Source organism: Trachemys scripta, chromosome 15 (assembly GCF_013100865.1).
Source record: "Trachemys scripta elegans isolate TJP31775 chromosome 15, CAS_Tse_1.0, whole genome shotgun sequence".
Lineage (NCBI taxonomy): Eukaryota > Metazoa > Chordata > Testudines > Emydidae > Trachemys > Trachemys scripta.
In genome coordinates this window covers 7,914,976-7,939,570 of record NC_048312.1, presented here as the reverse complement: position 1 = coordinate 7,939,570, position 24,595 = coordinate 7,914,976, and the positions used below count along the sequence as shown (strand labels likewise).

The 24,595-nt window shown below is 41.9% G+C and overlaps 1 protein-coding gene and 1 long non-coding RNA gene across 10 annotated transcripts in view; one reads left to right on the top strand and one right to left on the bottom strand.

The window, feature by feature from the left end:
- Positions 1–24,595, top strand: part of PITPNM2 (phosphatidylinositol transfer protein membrane associated 2) — a 205,022-nt gene that overhangs the window by 43,506 nt on the left and 136,921 nt on the right. The window contains exon 1 of one of the 9 annotated variants that reach the window (XM_034791621.1): positions 17,150–17,168. The exons of 7 other annotated variants lie outside the window; for them this stretch is intronic. The gene's annotated coding sequence lies outside the window, so the exon portion shown is untranslated. Of the gene's footprint in view, positions 1–17,149; positions 17,169–18,747; positions 18,852–24,595 lie in introns of those variants that run through there. One more of the 9 variants, XM_034791619.1, reaches the window with a different exon arrangement.
- On the bottom strand, positions 6,849–18,653 carry LOC117888335. The gene is made up of 3 exons (XR_004648308.1): positions 18,523–18,653; positions 8,704–8,894; positions 6,849–7,833 (listed from the first exon to the last, which is right to left on the bottom strand). It is a non-coding gene; the product is annotated as an uncharacterized LOC117888335 (long non-coding RNA).

Sequence of the window (24,595 nt, the reverse complement as noted above, 5' to 3'; positions counted from 1 at the left end):
GATCAATATGTTATAGTGTATTTATCAAGTCAGGGCGAAGCCTTAATTACTAATATGAAGCCATTAGGGTCAGAAGCCGTGATTTGAGCTCTTATTGAAGTTGTGCTTATATATTTCTGTGCTGAAGATTTAAGCATGTAGAAGGCTTTCTAGGTTGGTTTTATAGGCTAATCCCTTGCTTTTGTTCTCTCTCTCCTTTTAAACTGTACAAAGGTGACAATAGATACTCGGATATTACAATGGTGAGCACCATGGAAATGCTTACAAATAAATAAGAATAACCTGTTCATAAAGTGTAGATCATTTCCATGGCCAGACTTTTTCCAGAAGTGGAAACAATACTTTTGTTCCACAAATGATTCTTATCCTGTCTGTCTTCTGATGTGAGATTCTTGGATGCAAATTTCTATGGAAGTGTAATGCATTATTAAGCATCATTTGCTGTCAATATTGCAAGACTCTGTAGGATATTGGCGTCTTACTTAATAAAACAAAAGTGAACAAACCCTGGAAAATGTACATATAAGGCGGTAAATCATAGGATTGTACGAGAAAGCTTGTGTGATGGTATCATTACTTAAATCTAAAATAGATGCTGTGCTGCTCTGTTTAATGCAATATTTCTCCCCCCGACAAGAAGGCTAAATATGACCTTTACTGCTATAGGGCAGGATAAAATGTGCATCATTTGTTCATATTTTCAAGCAGTCAGCTTTTGTAAACAATTACAAACATGACATGAGAGGAGTGGTCAATGGAAGCCTTAGTCTGGACCAGTGCCCTGCTATTCCATCTGCAGTGTTTTTGATTCAAATTGGCTACAGCTTGTCTTCAATTTAATCTTTGGACTCTTGGTCACCTCTGTCAAAATCAGTGCTCTGCTCTGTTGCCGCTTATGCTCCCCAGCACAAATACGCACACACAAACATTTGTAATAAGCTTTGAGTTGCCTAAATGCAATGAGTATGTGCCTCATGCTGAGAGATGCTAAGCACCCACATTTCCCAGTTCTGAAGTTAATGAGTTGCAGACTTCTTGCTGTAAGCTCTCCGGGGCTGGGACTGTGTAGGTCCAACCTTTTCAGCCTGTGGGTCTCACACATTATTTCAAGCTGCATCCAGTATGTTGGAGGAAAACTCTCCTTTGCCACAATGCTAACAAAAAGAAAAACTTGACAATGGTTAGGCTTCTGATATGCAGAGGTCATGCTGACATGCTCTCATAGTTTCCTTACATTGCCCCATCTGCCTGTGTCAATCCGTTGTCTCTTATCTTATACTTAGATTGCAAACTCTTTGGGGGCAGGGATCATCTTTTTGTTCTGTGTTTGTACAGCACCTAGCACAATGGGGTCCTGGTCCATGACTGGGGCTCTTGGGTGCGATGATAATACAAATAATAATAATAGTTGGTCTGCCCTTCTCTGTCAGTCAGTGGGAGACTTAGATCTCTATGGCAGGATCTAAGATTTATTGTAGTATAAAAGGCCTGTTTTCTCAGATTGTCTGTCCAGTTGTCAGTTCAGTCATTTGACTTCTGTTTTAAGGCTGTGTTTTTTCTGACTTCTGGCATGATAGGTTGGTTGTTGGTTTTGGTGGTGGAAAATATTATTGCCTAAGCTCCATAGGGTAATAATTCACAGTATGGAGGTTGAAGGATTACTTGATGTCTTTGAGTGGCTGTAGTAATGATACATCTGGTATATTTTCTCAAGTCTTCTCTCCCTGAACTACCCTTTCCAGAGTAGAAAAGAGCTAATTAGCTGTGAGGTTCAGGTGACAGCCCCTGAATGATGCAGCAGCTAGTGAGCATTCAGAACAATTTTCCTTAGATGTTAACAAGAAGCCGTCCATGAAATCTTCCAGACACAGTGCTGCTGCATTTTTCATTATTTATCAAAAGGTAAAACTTCGCTGTTGTTTGATGTTCACCCTAATAAACTGCTGTGTTTTAGATGGCTTTTTAAAAAACATGTATAGATTATTACACATAGAGCAGTGTTTCTTTCCTGAATGACAGCACTGCCTGCTTAAATCCTGTCACTGTTATTCATAAAAAGAATTGCTAAGTATACTGTCCAGACTAGAATATCTGACTCTGAATAGTTCTAGAATTACTGTTGATGTTTAATAGCTTAAACTAATACAAATTATCTATTTTTATGAGTGGGTAATTTGGCCCAGTACCTGCTTCAGAGATTTAGTTTAATTCTTAAGCTAAATTGTTTACAAGTGTAAATGTCCAAGAGAAATAAAAGAAAGCTCCAAGGAGCTGTTTGAAGAATCCATAGAAATTTTTAAGATGGAAAGGGCATTTTATATTCACTCTTCATTCATCGTCCTGCCAAGACAGAATTGGTTTCTTCAATAGATTCTCCAGTACTTGTTCCAGTCAAGCTTTAAATGACCTAAGGAATGGGGCTTCTGTCACTTCACTTAGGGACTGTTTCACGACGTGACATCTTATTGCCAATATGTTTTCTCTGATGTTACTCATAAATTTACTTTTGCTTTAATTTATTCCAGGCACTCCTAGCTGTACACTCACATTGAGCTATCCTGAATCATCTTCCTTGGTGTTTTCACTCTGAAAATGCTTGCAGATTGGTACCTCCATCTTAGTTACTGCATAGTTAAGCTATACTCTTTCCTTATACAGTGATTTTCCCTTCCCCCTTAGTTGTTTTGTTCTATGATGCTGAGGCTGGGATTTTCAGGGTGGGTGACTGAAGGAAGTTGGGCACCCAACTCTCATTGACTTTGCAGGATCGGGGCCTTTTGCGCAAGCACCTCCTTGAGGCAACTATGTTATTACTTTCTATGGGTTGGTTCCTGTCTCCCTTAGGCCCCCTTGACAGTTCTCTACAATGCATTGTGTCCTCTTGGGTTCTCACCAGTGCTGGAGAGAGAGATCCTCACCTCTTAGATCTATTGTTTGCCTCTGTATGCCTCTGTATATTCTACTCAGAATCACAAGGGATTTTTTGCTGTCATATCACAATGCAAACTGATATCTAATTTACTGTCTACTGCTATCCCTAGGTCGCCTGAGTTATCTTTCCCCCAACGTATTTGCTTGCATTTTTCCAAGCTGAAACTCACATTTTGTTATTTCAGCCCTGTATTTCTAAACTCTCTACAGAAGTGTGTTATCTTTGTGTGTGTGTGTGTTTTCTCGATCCTCTGTGGTCTTCTCAACATCCTCTGATTTCATATCATCATCAGTGAATGGTATTAACATGCTGATTACATTTTCTCTTTCAGATAATTAATAAGCATGTTAAATGAAACTGGGCTTAATACCAAGCCCTGTGCTTTATCAGCCCTGTATTGTTTAAAAGAAATCCCACATAACTAATGTCACCAAGAATGTCTGATGGTGCCTTGTGAATGATTATGCTGCATAATATGGTATCCTTTAGGGCAAGGTATGATAAAACTAGGTTAAAATGTGTTAGCATAGAAATCTGAAAACCATGAGAAATCCCTAAAATGAGTTGAGGGCCCAGATAAATGGCAGGATCCCTTTCTGGTTCCGTTGCTGCAGGACAGGGTGAGTGGGTAGGGCCTCCATGTCTCATAGCCCTCCTTGTGGGCCAGACAGAGAGTAGGTCTACTTTGCTAGACCTGAAGGTCTAGGAAGAGGCCATCTGTATGCCCTGTTTAGAGGTGGTTGGGAATGATCTGTGAGTATAGTAAGAGGAGAGAGCCTCACATGCATTGCTCTTTCACAGCCCCTAGCAGATGTTGTAGGGAGTGGGAATTATAGCTTTGGAGGAAGTTGCCTGCTCTGTGTGATGTGGATTGGGTTCCAGTTTGACCTCTGGCTGGGATCCTCATTGGCACTGACTCACCTGAACAACTGAATGAAAATCCATTTCAGGTAAACTTCAGGGCTGTTTGGAGGAATTTATGCTTAATGGACTAAAATCTGCTCGGAGTGACATTGGTGTTGGTCTGGAGTAACTGCAGTGGCTTCACTGTGGTTACATTTTACTCTAGTGAATGTAAGAACAGAATTTGATCTAGTGGGTGTTACGCAGTACATCCCTTTCCCATCCTGAAAATGTTAACCTTTGAGGATGTTTGGGCCTTTCTACATTTGTGTTAATATGTTCCCATTTAAAAGGGCTCTGGTAGTTAGGTTTTAATACTAGGATTTGGGAGATGAAGGGCTGGGGAGAGTATATTACAAGCATGTATTAATAGAAATATGTTAAGTAAACTATTAAAACAGTTTTCATTAACTGCTTCTAGTATTCAAACCTCCAGTTGCAGTTCATTGATCTAGGTATTCAATCATTTACTAGTGCATGAGAATCGGACTGTGAAATTGACCAGCTTTTTCATTGCCAAAACTGAGTGAAAAGCCAAAAGTAAGTGGCACAAATGGTGAAAAGTGAGCTAGACTTTTAAAAGCCTTTCAGCTTTGTTACAAATACTACAGTACTAGAAACATGGGGAAGGACATTTGCTTTAAAAAGAAACCTGATTTATTTTATCATAACAGTGCCATTTTTAATTCTCTTTGATTTTGTAACACTTGTAACTTTTTCCTTCCTCCTGTGTTCTCTTCTTTGGCATAGATTTGCACAGTATGCATTGTTCCAGCTTGTTACGTTGTACTTCTTCTTGCAGCCTAATGTCTCCGCAGACTTATGTTGACAGTGATTTTTTGACATAACTCTGTTGCTGTCTTATATTTTGCAGTCTCTCCTGCTTGCTTTTCCCTTTCTTCACAGCATAACACTGTCTCCTTTAGCTTTGCATTGACATTATCATGAAGCTGCTATCATTCAAACAAACGAAGAATTCCTATTAGCATGAGACCGTTAAGAGAATTGCTGCATGTGCACCACCACAGCATTGCTTTTATTAAGATGAATGGAAAAGCTTTGCAAGGAGAGAGGAAGTACTGGTGTCTTGAGGGCATGATGTTTGGAAATGCAACTCTCCCACCTGAGGAGACTTGGTTTGAGGTTCCTATGTCTTCCCCTTTCTGATTATATAGGCCAGATATTTTCCACTTCTGCATGATGTGAAGAGGAGAGGAAAGATCTGTTAGCTAGGTAGAAGTGTTCTGATAGGAGTATGCGGCAGGGGAGTTTGCAGCATTTACTCTTTTCCTAGCCCTGAAGAATCTTCCTTGGCTAGCACTATGTAAGATTGGGTTGGAGATGGAGAGCCCATGCAGTGCGTGAGCTGCTCCAATGGTGGAGCTAATAGGGGGACGGGGTAGGTGGGAGAGACAATCGTCCCCCGATGTCCTTTAGTGGTGCCATATCAAGCCAATAGGTATAATTGAAAGTGGCATCACCAATAAAACCCATCAACCCCCAGTTCTATATCTGCTCAAAACCTGGGCTCCGCTACTGAAGCTCCATCAAGCACTCGTGGAAAGTGGAATTAACCCCTCTTAAGTTATTTCTTCCCAATTTGGGGGATGGGGGGAGGGTTGGGGCATAGCCATGGGTGAGACCCATTAGCGGTGTAACTCTTCAGAGATATGCTGCCTAGCAGGAGGGGGGGATGGACACACCAGGGAACAATGGAGGATGCCTCTTGTGAGACTGGAGCTAGATTTCCCCACGGGTCCTTGACTTCTCTGAAGTTCCTGGCCCAGGCTCCTTTCACAATCAGTAAATCTATCCCCCAGTGAGAGACAGGGAAATGCTGCAGAGTTTTCTGGCTGCGTTTGCCCTCTTTTTTGTGTCTTTCTGATGCAGGCAGCATTTAGGCCTCTGACTGTGAGATGATCCCACTGCTATTCTGCAGATGTCATTGCACTGAGTAACCCAACAGCATACGGAACCTGAGAGATACACCAGGGAAAACTTTCTGCCTCCCAAGACTTGAGTTTGGGGCTCTGTGACTTTACCTACAACAGTAGATCGTATCACACAAAACCGAGAACAGAAGCTGCACTCTCTGGAACTTCTTTGCCTACTTTACAAACACTCTCTTCTCCTTGTTGGCAAGCAACTGCTGTTGGTTTTGATGGAAGTTATGAGTGCTCAGCACTTCTGAGAATTGGGGACCAAAGTGTCTCAATTTGGGCACCCAAAATAAATGGGCACTTCTAAAAATGTTGGCCGTAGTTATTCCTCAGACAGCTCTTGGGATATAAACATGCTGTTCAGCCCTGCTCCAGGGAAAACAAAATGTATATTTGGACTCCCAGTTGCTTTGTGTGTGAGTGCATGTTTATTTTATTTAAGGAGTTGGTACATAATCAGTTTTAAAATTAACTGTCTGTTGACTTGTCACCCTGTGAATGAAAGCACATTGCTTGTAATTTGTTTGACATTATTCTGTCCTGTTGTCAGACTGCTAATTACATTTAGAACATAACCCAGATGTCAGTCTGTCTCTCTCTTCCCCCCCCCTTTTAATTTTAAAACATGGAGGGAAACAATTATCCGGTGAACCTCTGGAAGTCTGTTTGCTCTTGTAAAACTTGTTTACTTACTTGGGGTGTGGTCATCTGCAAATGGATTTGAGATGCAAAGTTCATGTCAGGATCTGGGCCTGTCTTTTCAAAAGGGACTAGTGGATGCTTTGCTTTGGTGCCCAACCTGAGATGCCTTAAAGGCAAAATGTGAACACTTGCCCTTCTGAACATGAGGCCCTTTTAAGATGTCTCAGTTTGGGTCCTCTAAATCACTAGTATTGTTTGAAAGCTTAGACCCTAAAGTGGAATGTCCGTGCAGTTTGGGGTATTTGAACCAACCTCTAAATGCATCCCCCACCCAAGGGGGGAGGGACAGCTCAGTGGTTTGAGCATTGGCCTGTTAAACCCAGGGTTGTGAGTTCAATCCTTGAGGGGGCAATTTAGGAATCTGGGGCAAAAATCTGTCTGGGGATTGATCCTGCTTTGAGCAGGGGGTTGGACTAGATGATCTCCTGAGGTCTCTCCCCACCCTGATATTCTGTGATCTATTTTAAGCATCTCTCTTTAGCCATTGCTCTCAAAAAATGTCCGTTTCAAAAGAGATTAGGTGGGGAGTGAGAGAAGAAAGAGAGAGAAATTGCTTGTGCTTTATAATGTTTATATTTAAATAGCGAGGAAAGAGATGCAGAAAGGTTGCCTTCTCAGGAGGAAAGCCATGTTTGCAAGTGAGTGATCTTTTATAAATCAGGAGTAGGATTGGCTTTCCCCTGAATAAGAGCATGATATACCCTGCAGGCTTGGCTTTGTGAGGGTTTGGCTGGGAGAACTCAAGCCGTTTCCCACCTGCTGGAGTGGGAAGTTTACCTCTCAGAATCTCTTTGAAACTTGTGTTTCTGAGTGACTCCCAACACACTCTTAGACATGTGGGATAAAATTTTCAGTACCATGTAAATGAAATCAGCTTAAGTCTCTCTTTTTTCAAAAGCACCAAAGCCACTTAGGCACTCTTGAAACTTTTACTCTAGCTAGTCCAGTAGTGGAGAAAGAAAGTCCTGTGTAGGCTGATAAGTGAATACCTGTCCCATCAATAATAACCCAATTCAGCGGATCCAATTTTGTAAGGCGATTAGGTGCTCAGTAGCTGTTTTTAGTGCTTGGTGACTTCGCTCATTTTGAAGAGCTTTAGTCCCCTCAACGTCTCCTGAGATCCAACTTTGTGTGTGTGTGTTTGTGTGCTGATCTCCATCTTTCTAAGCACCCAAATCTGCAACACTAGCACCAAATTTAACACTGTCCCCTCTAGAGAAAATATTCTGATCTGGCTGGCTCCAGCAGGGGGACTGATTTCTCAGTTCTACAAGGCTTTGATCCAAACTGAGATTGTGGTGTAGGAGAAGGCAAAAGTTTGAGGAGGTCTTAGTGGGTTGTTGTAGAGAAGGACACCTGGGGAAGAAGAAGAAAGGGAATAAAACATACTTCTAATACAACTGATGTTTGAGAGACTTAACACAAAATAATTCCTCGGCTTTTTTTCCCCTGCCCCAAAGAACAAATATTTCCTGACGCGTAGCCTGAATGTTGTAAAGGTAGCACAGGCCACGCAAACTGGACCCCGTGAGCAGTTCTGTCCCTTTGGTGGAGGTGATTTTGTTTGTCATTCTGTTTTAGCATTGTGGTGCCTCTTGATCCCCTGCCTTTGTTACTTAAGGACTTGACTTGCCACCTGCAATCTAGAATGGCCTATGTTTGCGCAATGAAATACGTCTGTATTCACTGGATCCAGGATAAACTCACTTTATGGAGATCTGTGCTAAAAAAATGCTCCGCTAATGAGAAAAATGAAACCCTGGGTTGTGGAGATAGAGACCGCTTTGGGGCTCCTTCCCTAACAGGTCAAAAAGAGAATGATAGAGTCAGACCTAGATAAAATAGTATTGAAATTTACTTGGTGCACACTTTATGGTAATGGTAATGGTGAGGTGTGGTTCTTGGCTGTAGAATGACTAAAGGGAAGTGATGAGGGGTTGTTTGGAGTACCTTCCCTGCCTGTCTGCTCTTGTGAGCATTTGTTTTATTGTCAAAGTCTTGTCTCTTAATTCTTGTGTGTTAGTTTCTGTAACTGATGATTCACCAACAAAATAAATACCATAAATGTTAACTTCATTTGGCCTGTTCATACATATTCTTGAACCTATAATAATAATTTATGCATACATAGAGAAATGTTGTTTTCACCTGGAAGAGATGTTACTGCGTCCGTATGAGGACCAATATGAAAATTCCAAGCATATCTTTTTAACAAAAAATTATTACCTGAACTAGGATGTGAAATTTCAGGTGGGTTGGTTTGATTTTGTATAAATTGGCATCTGGTGGGATGTCAGATTTGCGCTTGTCATGAGAAGCTAGCTTCAATAATTGTTGAAAGGATGACGTTCCTCTCCATAATATAGCTTGCTTCATTTTTCTTGAAGGAGGTGCTGGTACAAAATACAACCCTAATCCTGCAGACACATTCACATATGTTAAACTTTGTGTGCATGAATTGTCTTAGTAACTGAAGTGGAACTATTCACATATGTAAAATTAAGAATGTATGTATGTATTTGCAGGATTGAGGCCTTAGAAAGTAAGGAAAATAAAATAATCAGTGAAATATTAATAGGACAAATATGCAGTGTGCCATTTATAGAAAAAAATATTGAACAGAAAAAGCAACCAGTATTATAATTACACTAATAAGGGGGAAAATTAAGAAGACTTAACAGCTTAGGTACATTTTTGTGTTTCCTTGTGTTTGGTATTGTATTCACTATAGGTGTTACTTCTAATAGTGGTAGTTTTTCCCCCGTGATGAGATGCCCCTATGATTTATTAAAGCATTTATTATCAGGGATTATGCATTTTTTCCAACTTTCAGCCAAAACCTAAAGAGAGAGAACTGTAAATAGGATTACATAGTACGGAAGCAATGAATTTTACACCCTTCGTGTTTCCTTTTGATCATGCAGTAGCATTGTATGAAAGGGAATCTCTCTTCTGTGCTCATCAGATTTCATGGGTCCTTTCTTGTCCATGATGCAAAATATCCAGGACTAGTAAACTAAATCCTGAACTTCTCTTCATTGCTGAATTTTAATTTTAATTTTTTTCAGTTGTCAATATTTTCCCTCTGTGACAGAACATTAATCTTGTTCTTTCTTATGGCACTTAATTCCCCCCTCCACTCCCACCGAGACAGGAAAAGCTATTTGATCACTTTTGGTAGGAATCTTTCCTTTGCAACTATACCATCTTCCTAAAGAAGAACTGATGAGACTTCAGAGAAATACTGACTACATTTGAATATATAAATCTCTCTCTTTCTCATTCTGCTGTGGTTTATCTCTGGATAACGCTGAATAATGCTGGTTTCTCTCTCTCTGTGCCCTGCCATTTGTGGATACAAAAGGTCCAGTCTAAAGGCTTGACCCTTCAAATACTTACACGTATGCATAATCCTGTTGAGTTCTACAGAATTACTTACATAAGTAAAGGTATTCATGAGTCTCTGCAGGCTGGGAGCCTAACAAAAAATTCAGCTAGGACTTGGGAAATGCATACCCCATTTGAGTGTTTGATGAGGCAAACCACTTTCAAAGTTTTAAGTTCTGTTGTTTTTTGATTAAGGGCCACTGCTAAAGTGTACAAATCCTTTCAAATTAATAGAATTTAAAACAATTCTGATTGGCCAGTTCAGTCAGGCATTCAGGAATGATCTGCATTTCTGAGTCCTCCCTTAACTTATCAGGCTAAGAAGGTGGCTTCCAGTGTGACAATCTTTTAAAATTATACTGAAGACACTTAGTAATAAAATGGTGATTTATTTCCTCTTTGCAGTTAGCCTCCGTGACTGGGTTATCATCTATATTACACTGCCTGTTTGCTGTAATGAAATGACTGCCTAGAGCAGGGGTAGGGAAACTTTTTGGCCCGGGGGCCACATCGGGGTTGCGAAACGGTAGGGAAGGCTGGGTAGGGAAGGCTGTGCCTCCCCAAACAGCCTGTCCCCTCTCACTTACTGGCCCCTGATTGCCCCCCTCAGAGCCCCTGAACCATCCAATCCCCCCTGCTCCTTGTCCCCTGACCGCCCCGTCCCGGGACCCCCTGCCCCAACCACCCCCCTGGGATCCCATCCCCTATCCACTCCCTCCCATAAGCCTCTTTCGGAATGTGGCCCTGCGAACATGGGCGGAGGACTCCAGCCGTGTTCCCTGCGCTCCCGCCACCCGCACCACCCAGCTGCTTTCCTGCCCCAACAGTGCAGCCCCTCCCTTCCTGCGGGGGGTGCCCCGGTGCGGGCCCTGGGGCCCCCTGTTGTTGGGGGGCCCTGTGCCAGGGCACCCTGTGTTCACTTGTAAATCTGCCCCTGAGCTGCCCGGCCGGAGCCAGCCATGCCGCCGCGCTACCGGCACGGTGAGCTAAGGCTGCGGGGGAGGGGAGACAGCAGGGGAGGGGCTGAGGCCAGCCAGGAGCTCAGGGGGCCAGGCAGGACGGCCTGCGGGCCGTAGTTTGCCTACCTCTGAGATAGAGTAATCCTTGGCACGTTCACCTCCGAAAACTTTGCAGAACTAGCTTTTAGTTTTCCTTTTAGGTATCATTCCTTCTCATACTTTTTTCTCTTCTTACTCTAGTTCTGACATACCCAAAATAAACCAAACATGCAAACCACTCCTCCTCATGTTCCTCCATGTCTTTTAGGTGTTGACATTTCAAAGGGATGCTGTCAGCTGAAGTTGCACTTCTCTCTGGAAAGTTTTGGGTTTACTTATTATTCTTTCCTAATAAAAATCATACCATTTGCTTCTTTGTGCCTCAGTTTCCTCATAGTAAAAAGGGGATAACTGCACTTTGCCACTTCACAGGGTTGTTGTATGGCTAACTGAGTCTTCATAAGGCACTCGGAGATACTCTGAGGAAAGGCATTTCAGAAATGCAAAACTGTTATTTAATTCTTTTTACTATTCAGGATGTTTAGGCCAGAGTTCTTAGAATCACTGTCTGGCCTTGCCCACATGCGGAGAATGGGCTGCTTTTGACATCTGTTATTAAAATGGCTTCCTCCAGGCCTTTCTCTAAATGGTTTTAAACAACTGCCCTTCTGGGTTCAGTATGGTCAGACCAGTTCAGCACGTTGTAGGAACACATTTGAAAGGTTCAGAGAAGAGCCATGAGAATGATTAAAGGATTGTTATAGTGATAGACTCAGAGCTTGACCTATTTAACTTGACAACGAAAAGGTTAAGAAGTGACTTGACTACAGTCTGTATCTACGTGGGGAACAAATATTTCACAGTGGGCTCTTCAGTCTAGCAGAGAAAAGTCTAACACGATTCAGTGGCTGGAAGTTGAAGCTATATAAATTCAGACTGGAAATAAAGCATACATTTTTGACAGGGAGGGTAATGAACCATTGGAACAATTTACCAAGGGTCATGGTGGATTCTCCATCACTGATAATTTTTAAATCAAGGTTGGAAGTTTTTCTAAAAGATTTGCTCTAGGAATTATTTTGGGGAAGCTCTATCCAGGAGGTCTAACTAGATGATCCCAATGGTCCCTTCGTCTATGTATCTAGAACTGTTTGCTATAACTTGTATTGAATCTCTTAGGCGCTCTCTTTGCTGCAGAAAAGATGGGTTCTTTACAGCGGGATAATTAATGGACAATTGCCATCCTGCTGTAAAATCATAGTGGAGGCAAGGCAGCTGTAGCTTTTAATGTGGCGTAGCTAGATGGGGTCAACACTTTCACACATAAATTCCCCCACCTACCCTTCGAGCCACCCACAGTTGATCTCGCCTAGGTTACCTCATGGTAAAACTGCAGAGCTTTGTCTCCATTAGAATTCTACAGCGGGCTGGGTAACGTGCATTAATTATCTCACAGTAAAAACATGCCTTTTTGACAGTAAATACAAAGCCTTAGACTACAAGCTCCTGGGGGTAGTGCGTATGTCTCCCTCTAAGTTTGTATAGAGTCTATGGGTGTTACTGTAATATAAATATTACATATTAAATATTAATGTTGACCCTCTGTGCCCCAGTGGGGCAACTGTTTGCAACAACCATTTGAGAGGTACAGGGGAGCTATTGTCAAGAATGGCTAATTTTCCTAGTGTACACTCTGCCTCCCGTGACATGCTTCAAATCAGCAGCTCGAAGTATGTTGAGATGTGCACACTTTCTGTGAATACAGCTGCTGTTCTTGACCCATCTGCCAAAAATTCTGGTCCTCAAATACAGCTTGCTGCCGTTTGGCTCTCTGTTCTGCTGGAAATGAGAACAGCATTTTAGCACAGGTTTCAGAGTAGCAGCCGTGTTAGTCTGTATCCGCAAAAAGAACAGGAGTACTTGTGGCACCTTAGAGACTAACATTTTAGCACAGTTTTCCTTAATGCAAAAGAACAACTAACTCCCCTATTAAAGACATGTTCCAGAGTGTGAATAAGCATGGTTTTAAAATGGGCCAGCAATTTCTGAATTTGAACCACCACATAAAAGTATTTGTCACTGTGAAAAATCTCCCTTCAAGAGCATGAAAATTCCTTAAGCAAACATGGCTGTGTGATGCCAAACCTAGTTAATTAAAGACAATGCTTCTTAGATTTCTTGCCCTCCCCATTCAAACAAAACCTGAATCTTCTGGTGCATCTTTAATTTGAGATGAGTATTGCTGTGGGTACAAGGACTTTCTCTGTGCACAAAAAGTGAAGTTGGTTTCCATGACTATTTCTTGATGCCACTTTATAAATTAAATAAGTTTTCCCCCACTCTATTCAATTCTGTTAAACTTGACATTTTAATGACTCTCTTAAACCTCTTTTATTTTTAAGTTAGGGATGTTAAACCAACTGGAAAATGTTCAGTTGGCTGAAGGCCTGTGAACATCCATTCTGCATTTAAAATACCTTGTGAGATGCACAAACAAGAAACTCTCTAGACTGATGTGGAGTGGTGGATATGGGAGAAATGCTTGTGTATGTATTACTGCTCCCTACTGGAATGAATGGCTAACTTATCTGTGTGAGAGGGTGGGGTCAATCTCTAGTGGCTGCAGTCTACAGCTGAGAAAAGCCCTAATACTACAGCAGTTCATGGAGGTTAGAGGACAGATGTCAGTTTTTTTTTTATTATTATTATTATTTTTTGCAGCCATAAATTCCAGGTCCTATTGCCTGGTTTGTATGCCTGAGGCTTAGCTATTGACCATGGTGAGAGGGAATTTGCAGTGTAAGGGGATCCATAACTACAAACCCAGGGGGAAAAGAACAAACAAGATTTTACTACTCATTTAAATAAAAGATTAAAAAAAACCCTAAACCTCTCTCTTTTGGACAAATTGTTTTAAAATACGTGGCTCCCTGTAACAGGGTGCAACTTGCCGTTGCAGCACCTCCTCCCGGCTCTTTTGGAAATTAGCTGTGTGCCCTCTTCTGGTAGTGTCTCGCCCACCGTCACCTCTGCTCCTGTACCCACGTTACTCCCAGGACTGTGGCATCCTCTTCATGACACTGCCCTCTGGCTGTGCTACACTCTGTGTTCTCCCCTTCTGGGGGACCTGTAATCTCCTGTCCGGCCACTCCCTTCAGTGGCAAACTGCAGTCCACAGTCTAGCCACTTCCCACCTGTTTCCAGCACCCTCCTTGCCCTTGCATCAGGGCCTCAGTCTGCAACCCCCAACGGCCAGCCAGGAGCTGTCTCTTGCTCCCTTGGCCCCTGTTGGCAGCATTGCTCTGTCCAGGGTGCTGGCAGTTCTCCCAGCCCATCAGGGACCCAGTCCTTCCTCCCTGGATTCCCAACAGAGAACTGCCCTCATCTGCCCTGCAGCTCCCTTTTTATATGGACCTACTTTGCCCTGATTGGCTGCCTCCCGCATAGCCTCCCTATGCCTACTTTTAACCTCTTTTCTGCCAATGTGGGGGCAGATGCCTGATCACACTCGCGAAGGGGACTCCCAACTGAATTATAGGGAGCCTAATTCCAGTGCTAGCTAGTGACAGTATTGCTCTTCTTCACGACCTGCTTGCTGCCAAGAGCAATGTTTGTGAGACACCCTGTATGAGCACCCTGTATTTTTCAATTAGAAGTTACCCTTTCAGGAGCCATATCACAATATTGTTCAGATTCTGGAAGCTGAGACATGATGGAACACAATTGTTAATTCATTACAGTGGCATTTTAACTTTACAAATTAAATTGAGGGAGTTGTGTCCCAGTGGGGCTCCTCTGTGCTGCTGGGGGCATCAAACTGGTTATTGTTGCTTCTATGGAAACTGACACGCTCTTGGTACTCATAAGTATCTTAGATGCTTATTTGCTGTTCTGCTTATCTGTGTGTCCACCTCTGGGGGCAAATATTTGGTGTATTAAATACATGTTCCAGCTATCTAACTAGTTGCAGTCCTCTGAGGGGCTCTAGGTTGACTGGCTCCAATTAGACCCCGCTACCTGCTCCCTGACGGCATAAAAGGGTCTGAAGAAGATATGGAGGCCCCTCTTCATCAAGCTGCACCTTGTCTCCTCTTTTCTGCATACCATGCCAGTTAGTGACTAAGTGGCATCCTCCTCGCAAGGCCTGCAGCACCCTCCCCAGCATAGGAGGGCCCCTGGAGGCTTTTCTCTTAACAGCTGCTCAAGTATATGAACTTGAGCAAGGACACCAATGCTGTGTGTCCACCAGTGCCAGTGTTTTATGCAATCAATGAACATCAGCTGCAGGCAACTTAGGATACTAACAAAAAGATGAGTATCTGATCCTGCTGGGGACTTTTGCCTCTTGGGGGGACACATTCATGTGAAGGTAATCTGAGGGCAGACGCAATCTGCTCCATCATAGGCAAATTAGCTACAGCCTTTGGGTTCCAAGCAAGCTGTAAATACAGCTTTCAGTTGGGTGAGGTGTGGGCACCTCTCTTGCAAAGTAATGCTCCAAGAGCTGTGGTTTGTATCTCCAGTTTATTTAGTTAGCTGTATTATAGTGTATTTTCTAAATAGCATATTTTGGAAATGTGACCTAACTGCTGCTTAATTCCTTACGTGCAGTCTCTGCCTTGTAGAAAAGGTGGTATGGTAGCAGCGCTCCAGCGGGAATACCCATAGTTTACCTGAAAGAGACATTTCAAAGCTGGTAATTTCACAGAAGGGGGATGGCAATAGGTCTAATGCTGCCGAGTACAGAAAATATTCTTCACCAAGGATTCTCAAAACTACGATACCCACACAAGGAAATAAAGAAACAAATCAACAGAGCCAGACGTGTACCCAGTAGCCTCCTGCTACAAGACAGGCCCAAAAAAGAAACCAACAGAACTCCACTGGCCATCACCTACAGTCCTCAGCTTAAACCTCTCCAACGCATCATCAGTGATCTACAACCCATCCTGGACAATGATCCCTCGCTTTCACAGACCTTGGGAGGCAGGCCAGTCCTCGCCCACAGACAACCCGTCAACCTTAAGCATATTCTCACCAGCAACCACACACCGCACCATAACACTCTAACTCAGGAACCAACCCATGCAACAAACCTCGATGCCAACTCTGCCCACATATCTACACCAGCAACACCATCACAGGACCCAACCAGATCAGCTACAACATCACCGGCTCATTCACCTGCACGTCTACCAATGTTATATATGCCATCATGTGTCAGCAATGCCCCTCTGCTATGTACATTGGCCAAACTGGACAGTCACTACGCAAGAGGATAAATGGACACAAGTTAGATATCAGGAATGGCAATATACCAAAACCTGTAGGAGAACACTTCAACCTCCCTGGCCACACAATAGCAGATGTAAAGGTAGCCATCTTACAGCAAAAAAACTTCAGGAAAACTCCAAAGAGAAACTGCTGAGCTCCAGTTCATTTGCAAATTTGACACCATCAGATCAGGATTAAACAAAGACTGCGAATGGCTATCCAACTACAGAAGCAGTTTCTCCTCCCTTGGTGTTCACACCTCAACTGCTAGCAGACCACCTCACCCTCCCTGATTGAACTAACCTCGTTATCTCCATACTGATTTATACCTGCCTCTGGAAATTTCCATTACTTGCGTCTGATGAAGTGGGCATTCACCCACAAAAGCCTTTGCTCCAATACTTCTGTAAGTCTTAAAGGTGCCACAGGGACCCTCTGTTGCTTTTTACAGAAAATATTAGGACCGTTTTACTGTAATTGTGATTGTACATTGTCTGATTTCGATGGTTAAAGGTTCAACAATAAGCAATTATCTTAATAGGCTAATTTGGCAACAGTGTGTGGTTTTTTTTGTTTTGCCTTTGTGAGGATAGCACTGGCTCATGCTCATGAGTGTTGAGTGGAAGTTACGTTAATAGTAATTGCTAGTAATTTCTTCTCAGCCTCAGGTTAGTGGGTGCACTTAGAAATGTGCCACTGATGGCCCATTTGTTTCTACTTTCCCTCTGGCTACACTGTACTGTCTCCTTTCACCACATACTTCAAGTTGCTTCACAGCTCCCCTTTTCTCCATGGCAACTTAGCTTAGTAGTTCCAGCACAGGAGAGAATCGGTTTTCTTTTTATTTTGCCTGAACATGGCTTTTGTGTCCAACTGACAAGAATGCATCACTCTGCTCTCCTGGTTTTATGGCATGTCATGAAAGAAGTGGTGGCAGCCAACTCATTAAAGATGCCAGAACAGGGGAATGCCTCAGGATTCTGCAAAAATATATCAGACCAACAAATGCTTACTGTGTTCCCCCTGCCCAAGGTAATTTTGCAGTTTCTTTGGAAGCATGGTGATACAGTGGTTCTGTCAGCTTGTAAGGCAAAGGATTAGTCACACACGCTTGTTTTAAAAAGAGAGACTGAAAGTGGATGGTACAGAATAGTTTATTCTTTCTTGGAGAATCCTGATGAGTGCTGCTTGTTCCATTCTGCTATGCAGGAAGTAATCAGGCAGCTTTATCTAATTAATTCATACTTAAAAATGCAAGATGTGCTTATCAAGATCAGGAATAATAAATAGAAATACATGGTACTGCTATGAACACAGTATTTTCTAAAATAGATAAGGAAATAGAAATATGGAGAAATACTCTTTATTCACTGTGTATTGATTTGAGAATAAATCCTTTTCTATATTAGAAATTGGGTTAGTTTATATTAAAGACTGGCTTAAGAGCAGAAGTATTTTGTTAGCAACTTTGAGAGCAGGCAGATGTCTGAAAACATCATCTTGCTTGCAAACATTTTCTGTTTTGGTTTTGTTTCTGGCACCTGTCTGATTCTTTAGTCACCTTTTTCTTTCCCCCCTTTCTCCTTTCATCACTGTTGCTGATATTTCCATTGAAAACAGAGTCTTAATTCAGGAAAAGGCTAATAAAAGGAGATCTTCATGCCAGACTACGGCTGGGTGCCTCACATGCCAGGAAGACAGTATGTCTGCCCCATTTTTACCTTAGAGATCTTGGCTCTGATATTTATTTACTATGGGTTAGAATATTCCTCCTGTCTTCGAATGCCGTGTGCTCGAGGTAGTCTGACAGAGAGGACATTGCGGGGATGCAGTTCAGCAGTCAGCTCTTAGAAACAGCTGTTTTGAATTTTGTTTGAGAATAAAATGTGTCTGATCTTTTAAATAGCAAATGGGCACAGAAATATACTTCATGAGGCACTTCCAACAGATTTATCAGGACTTTGATATAAGCAGCCAGAAAAAGCAATGGTTTGTTTAAGCTCATCTGGGACTGACTGTAATTGTACTGAGTTTGAATGAAATTCAGGCTTTTTCTCTTTGCTCTTTTTTTCCCTTTAAATTGCATTGTTGGAATATGTAGTTTCTGCTAAATGCTGGCTTTTATTCTGTTTTGGAGAGTCCATATAGGGGTGCATGTTTATAGCAATAAACGTGGCTTTTTAGTCCAGAATACAAAATGGATTCTTTGCAGGGTAAAAATATTGATCCTTCTCTTCAGCATCTTTACTAAGCAACAAGTCACTAAAAGTAAATAGCGCTAAAAGGGCAAATGGCTGGCTTCCTAAGCAGAGGTTCACAGTCCAGGTTAGTTATCTGTTTGTAGGTTGTTTTAAATTTTGGTTTTAATAGATAAAGAAATGCTTACCTTCTCGCAGTGCCAATTAACTGTGTTGCTCTGCACTTCAATATATCTGCATTTGTTGGGCTGGATTTGGAATGTGTGTGTTGTGCTGTGAAAGACTTTCTTTTCTCTGAGGCTGAAACACTGTGTATGAATGCAAGAGACAGACATGTAGGATCTTTATATTGACAGCATTACTAAACTTTTTTGATGTTTAGTTGGTTGCAGTGTGTGTGTGTGTGTCTGTCTCTGTGTGTCTGTCTGTCTGTCTTACTGGTTGCTTCATGTAAACTGGCAGTTTAAAAAAAATTACTTTTCCGAGCAGTATTTAACAGCGAGTGGAGAATTTAAAGGTCAGATTCTAGACAACAGCTCTGCTTTTGTTATCCTTCATGTTCTCTGCAGGACAAATTTGTGTTCTCTATCTTGTCCAGATTTGCTGTTGTGTAGATTTATTTTTCTTTGTGTTTTTTTTTAAACAGGAATTTTGAAATGGTTGTGGCAGTAATACTGTTCTCAGAATGTATGTATTATACTGTATATATCATAGCCATTGCTGCTCTCCTACTAGTTACTCAGAGATAGTAGTATTGATTGGAGCATGGAATTTTCATACTGTTGGAAGCAAAAATTATGCTATTACACTGGAGGCTTTTAAAGGATTCTTTTACAACAATAAATGTATGTGGGCAGTAGTTATCAAAACTCTTTATTAAATATCTGTAAACTATCTGCCAAGCTGTAGGCTAAAAATTCTGCTGGCAGTTTGTTAATATTTCTAACTCTGCTTTCAGCGTAATGGTGTATGGATTGTATGTTCAGAAGCTAATTCCAGAAAGAGACTTCTGTCTGGCAGAGTAGTTTTCAGGACCAAAGAAGTGATTCTTTTTCCTTTATGGAAGATCATGTGCTATTTATGAAGGTGGTTGTTATTATTAGGGCTTGGTTTACTGAGAGAGGAAAAAATCAGTTTATAACATCATGAACTTCAGTAGGTAATGTGTTTGTTTTGTATTCCTGTTTGTTCAGTTCAGCTGGCTAAATGAACCACCTGTTCTTAGAACTGTATGGGCTGCACTCTTAGAACGGTAAAGATGCGATGACATAAATTGCTCTGTGTGATTTTGATTTCATTTTAGTGCGAGTGCAGCTGAAGTGAGTGTTTTTAATTTGCAAGGTGAGCAGTTCTAATGAGAACCGTCTTGTCTTCAGGCTTTAAAGATGTCCCTATGTTTTGTTATGGCAGATAGGTCTGTGGTTTTAAGTGGAGACTTTGTTTTGTAGGGCCCCTGGGGTGACAGTGTTGATTAAGAATTTGTTCTTCGTGGTACATTTCTGAATAATTCTGCAAGTTTCTTTTGTTCCAGTTCATGAGCCCTGGAGTTTGATGGGACTGAACCAAACATCTCTGAACTTTGGGAAATTTCAGATATAGGTTTGCATACAAATTGGGTGGGATTTGGATCAGTCTCTGGTCTGGGCTAGTGCAGGGAAGCTGCTATAGCATGTAGCCTGTTTTTTATAGCTGAACCAATTTTGCGATCTAGCTGGAAAGAATTTTTAAAATACATTAATCTTCACACCAAATAGTTAATTTTGTAACGAACAATCTCCTTTTGTGTGTGTTTCTCTCTGTTGGAAGAGCCTGCATTGTCAGTATAAGGTAGGCCTACCAAACATGAGTACATGGCTAATTATTGGAAACAAAAGTAGAGCATCTTTAATTACTTTGGAACCATTGCTTAGCATTTTTTACAGGTCTGTTGATGTTGTGCAAAAACATTACTTGCTATGTCTGAATGTTTAATAGGACACAGGTTTGAACTGAATTCTGCCTTGAGTGGCTCACTTCTTTGCAACTGAACTGTTTTCTCTTGAAGTTCTGTTCAGTTTTTGGACAAATGAATCCAATCAGTTGCCTTTCCAGAGGCATTCCAATATTTCTTTACTCTCTTGGTCATACCAGTGATGAAGATGTGTGCTCCAGAAGGGCTTACCAAACCTATGGAAAACTCCAGATTTATCAGAAATCTGGAGTTTTCCAGAAAGACGTGGACGTCTTCAGAGAACTATCCACGATGACTCCAAGATCTCTTTCCTGATTAGTTGTAGTTAAGTTAGCCCCTATCATATTGTTGTATAGTTGGGGTTATTTTTTTCCAGTGTGCATTACTTTATATTTATCCACATTAAATTTCATTTGCCATTTTGTTGCCCAATCACTTAGTTTTGTGAGATCTTTTTGAAGTTCTTCACAGTCTGCTTTGGTCTTAACTATCTTGAGCAGTTTAGTATCATCTGCAAACTTTGCCATCTCTGTTTACCCCTTTCTCCAGATCATTTAAGTTGAATAGGATTGGTCCTAGGACTGACCCTTGTTTGTCTTTGTGAATTTTTAGGTTTTTGTGCCTTTATGTAGTGTCTCTCTATTTTCCTTTCCCTCTTTAGTTACAATAGAAACCACATCATTGGCACGAGCGGAGCTTTGTGACTCTCACAACTGCGGAATAAAATTGCTCTGTATAGTCTTTAGTTGGTGAAATACTGGTAGTATATTTGATACCCCAGGGCAGCGTGAGACTGACTTCTTTGTATGTGGACATGCTAATTTTTATATCACCTACTGCCTTAGCAACTAGAAGCTTCAATTATAGAAATTAAAACCATGCAAGGAACCTGCACTGCCCCCAGCAACCATGGGTATGAAACTGAAAAACACCCTGACTGCAACTGTGCCCAGCAAGTCTTGGAAGATGCAACACAACCATCAACCTGAAATATGGGCTGGGGCTGGATCTTTCACCCTTTGCACACATGAGCTGGGGTCCCGCTGAAATGTGTAAAGAAGCTGAGAGAGATCAGCACTTTGCAGGTTCTGACCCTAATAGAAAGACTCCTATTGACTTAATGATCTTTGGATTGGAACCTCTATGCATGGCGTTAAACAGCAAATGCATTTTTAAATCAAAGCAGCTGACAACTCATTCCTGCCTCCCTAGTTCAGAGCTCTCCTTGCAGCAGTTGTTGACATTACAAACACTTTGCAGGTCAGTGCAGACGCGCTGTCTCCCTGCTCTGTTTATGGGGTTAGCATGGCAAATCAAAGACCTTTTCAGTTTACCTTTATAAATGAGGTACTCTGTATCCTCTGCCTGGCTACTTTGGAGATGTATCTAGAAATGCAGAGTAGCACAGCAATGGTCTTTGTACTGTGTATGAACCTTACCTGCCTTTACTACTGCCTGATTTTTCTGGCTCTATGCGCTCTGTTCTGGTCTGATGGCTTATGAGCTTCTTCCTGAGAACTAGACAGAATGGATATTTTAATATTGATTGCCCTATTAGAAAGCAGAACTGCACTTGTTTACAAATTTAAGGAGGTCTTTTATAAGAGCAGCTTGCTATGGTGCGATCTAACAGAAGCATCTGCCACCCTAGCCTTGCCTGACCATCTGAGCGATTAATTGTGGAGATCCCTTAACTCAGGTGTTCTCAAACTGGGGGTCAGGACCCCTCGGGGTTGCGAGGTTATTACATGGAGGGGGGGTTCGCGAACTGTCCGCATCCACCCCAAACCCTGCTTTGCCTCCAGCATTTATAATGGTGTTAAATATATAAAAACGTGTTTTTAATGTATAAGGGGGGCTTGCTGTGTGAAAGGGGTCACCAGTACAAAAGTCTGAGGACACCTGCCTTAACTGCTCCATGGTTCAAGTTGCCTTCAGAGTTTCACTTAAATCAGGGATAAAATTCTGCTACCTTGCACTTTAGGGTTTTCAGTTTAGTCTCTGAATTTAACCCCTGTTCCTAAGGTCAAAGACTTACTAGTTTTGGCAGAGGAATCATTTATACATGCAATCTTTTTGAACTTTTCATTGAGATTATAAATTCTTCTATGGGCTCTTCTGTCTGAACCACAGGCCCTGTGTGTATTTGTGTCAGGACAAACTGGTGGCAGTGGCAAGTTCTGCTGCTGGTTTTGGTTCTCGGATGCTGCTATGCTAATCCCCAGTTCTCCCCAGCACAGAGTCTGAGGGGACAGGGAGGTCTGAGTGGGGCTGTATGTGCTGGGAGCTTTGGGAAAGGCAGGATCTGTAAGGTGATGGTTGGGGTGGGAGGAGCAAAATATGAGGTGTGCAGAGACTTGGCTTCCCAGCCTGCTGGGCGTTGTGCCATGGGTACACAAGGTAGATGGGTGTAATCAGTTCTATAGCATAGTCTGGCAGTGCAGTGGAAATGTGTGGTGGAGTAGAGGGATGGGAGGGGGCATGCATGTCTCCACATCTGGGCTTCCTGGGGATTCCCACCATTCCCCACTGGTAGTTCCAGTCAGATGGACTTCCCTTTGGCAAAGCAGAGAGTGACGCTCCCATGTCTCCCCATCTCCTATTGTTACTCAGGAAAGTGGGAGAAGCCAGTGCAGGGAGATGGGGGTCAGGGTTGGGGCCAAGAAGCTGATCTTGGAGGCTGTGTTTTGAATACAGAAACACCTGGGCAGATAGAAACACACGAGTCCTTATTTATTTTTTGTTAAAAACCAGGCCAGGTGCACATAGTGCTTGTGCAAATAGTTGGTTGCACACTCAGACTGACACTACCACAGCAATTACATGCCTAACTTGTTTAAAAATCGTCCTGACATCATCCTGGCTTCTAGGCAGTACCAACCCTGCTCTGAATGTTAATTGAAAAGGCCTGAATTTTTAATATTATGGGGTTTATGGTGCTTAATTTACCCCCACAAAGTGGGTATAACTGTTTTAAAAGTAATAATCTTGTATTTTTTATATTCCCCAAGCATCAGATTTTAGACATCCTAGAAGTGTAAATTGAAATCCCATCTGGGTAATCTCAGCCATTCATCATTTATACATGTGGTATACTATATAGTTCACTGTGTTTTGATTCTTTTGGATGAGACCTTAAAAACCAAGCTGTAATCTGCACTTCATGGATGCTAGCAATATGCCTGCTTGCTTACTTACCACCCTAAACTTGCCTGCATTTCAGTAGTGAAGAGCTTTGGTTCCTCTGGGAGGAAAGATGCTAGAGAAATGTAAAATATTATCCTTATTGCTCCCTTTTTAACCTGACCTCTGTCCCACTAGACAGAGCAATCGGGCCTAGAGCAGGCTCAGAATAACCTCCAAAGACTATTTTATGGCCTTTCACAAAGAAAATCTGAAAGTGTGTCACAAAGGACATATATAGAGTTTTAAGGTATTAATTACAGCTCTCAACATACCAGTTTTTGGAAAACATGCGCCTTCAACAAATGTGATTATATAAATTGGGACTTTCATATCCTAAGAGAATTCGACACCCAGATCCTATTGAAATTCAGTGTGTGTTGGGTGTCTAGCACCATTGGGTTCCTTTGAAAACTTCAGCCATAATCCTTAGGAGGGGCACTTCAGAAAACTAGGCTGCTGCTCATTGCAAAGTGATCAGAACAAAATGACATTGTGGGCCATATAATGGTGAATGTGATTTATCTACGTTTTTCTGTTATTGCCAGGCTAAAAAAAAGTGTCCCGTCCTGTTAATGAATCATGAGAGCATACCTTGAAAGTACAGTGCTGGAGTGGATGATATGAAAAAGAACATTATAATTTTTTGTTTAGCTTTTCCTATTTTGTCCCTTCACAGGAGCAACTAAAAATAAGTAATAATTCTGTGATACAGTCTGCTTGTAATCCCATCTGTCCCTATGAAACTGGCAAATACTTGAGGTTCAAAATAAACTTCACGCGCTATCAGCTGAGACCATCAAGCAGAGTAGTTTCCACATATATTTTCTGTTCAAAGGAAAGAGATTGGTCTTTCTCTTAACAAAGGACTCAAGCAGGCTTTAGTGGTGCTTCTGGGAAACAGTAATGGTTGTCCTAAGATTGGCCATTTCCTGATCCATGAGCCACTTTACCTTGAATGTTCCTTTAAAGTTTAGACTATGTGCTAACTACTTATACTAACAGGTTTCAGAGTAGCAGCCATGTTAGTCTGTATCCGCAAAAAGAACAGGAGTACTTGTGGCACCTTAGAGACTAACAAATTTATTAGAGCATAAGCTTTCGTGGACTACAGCCCACTTCTTCGG